This window comes from Numida meleagris, chromosome 11, assembly GCF_002078875.1.
Source record: "Numida meleagris isolate 19003 breed g44 Domestic line chromosome 11, NumMel1.0, whole genome shotgun sequence".
Lineage (NCBI taxonomy): Eukaryota > Metazoa > Chordata > Aves > Galliformes > Numididae > Numida > Numida meleagris.
The window spans coordinates 14,525,213-14,526,586 of record NC_034419.1 but is presented as its reverse complement, the minus strand read 5'-3'; positions in this window follow the sequence as shown (position 1 = coordinate 14,526,586).

Below are 1,374 nucleotides of genomic sequence, written 5' to 3'. Positions count from 1 at the left end.
TTTGAGTTGAAAGGGACCTTAAAGGCCATCTGGTCCAACTCCTCTGCAGTGAACAGGGACACCTACAGCTCGATCAGGTGCTCAGAGCCCATCCAGGCTGACCTTGGGTGTCTCCAGGGATGGGGCATCCACCACCTCTCTGAGCAATCTGTTTCAGTGCCTCACCCCCCTAACTGTAAAATAACACTTCCTTATATCCAATCTAATTCTCCCCTTCCTTAGTTTGAAACCTTTGCCCCTTGTACTATCACAACAGAACCTCCTAAAGAGTCTGTCCCCTTATTTCTCACAGCCCTCCTTTAGAAAGGCCATTATCAGGTCTCCCTGGCTGGCCCAGGGTGGGAGCTGCTTTCTTTTAGTTTGCAGACAGCTTTCACATAAATGAAAGGACTAATCCCAAGCGTTCTCCTACATTCTCCAGTTCTTGGAGGCTGAAACTCAACCCTGTGCCACTGTGAATCTCTTCTTCTTGTCCTCCCTTGTCTTAACAAAAACCTAACCCCTGAAGTTCTACCTCTGTCTCAAAATAATGCCCATTGATTCTTTGGAGCTGTATGGAGGGATGGCAGCTGTCCTGGCCCCACGTGGTCATTAACACTGCTGAGTGTCACTGGAGATGATGTTGCATGGGACACCAGAGGGTCCTGGTGACCCCAGCGTGGGGTGGCAGAAGCTCTTGCAGAAGTTTGGGTTTTCTGTTTGGTGTTGATTTACCATTGGATCATGGAACCCATCTGGATGTGATGCCAGGAGCGTGACCAAAGGAGCTTGGATGCTCTCTGCTGAGTTCAGGAGCAACATCTGAGAGGGCGTGGATGCCCCAACGATAACTTTGCTGGTAATCGTCTTGCTGCAGCCATTAGATGAGTCCTGCGCCGCTGTTTGGGGCGGAGTGCTCTCATATCTGTGCAGGGCTTGCCCCCTCCGATGGTAGAACCCGGGGTTTTCAAACATCGGGTGAATTTGGGCAGCTTCTTGGGTTTGGAGTGAACTGCTTACACGTGCTCCTGCGCTGCATCCTTGCAGTACATGTCTGTGGATGATACTATAACCTGGGGAAGGTTACACAGAGGATGGGGAGAGCTCTCGGGCCGGGTCCCCCTGCACGCCGCCGGCCGGAGAGCGGCGGGCGCGGCGCCTTTAAGGGGGCAGAGCCGGGGGGGCGAGGGCCGCCCGCGTTCGCACCTGGAGTGGGAAAGGGAGGCGGGCCCTAGCGCCTTTGATTGACAGGCAGCCGGCATCAATGAGGCGCCGAGTGGGGGGGCGAGCCTGACCAATAGCGGCGCGCGCGGGCCCGCCCGCCAGCCAATGGGCGGGCGCGCGGGGGGCGGCGCGGCTACATGTTGCGGTGCAGCCAACGTGGGCCCGCGGCGA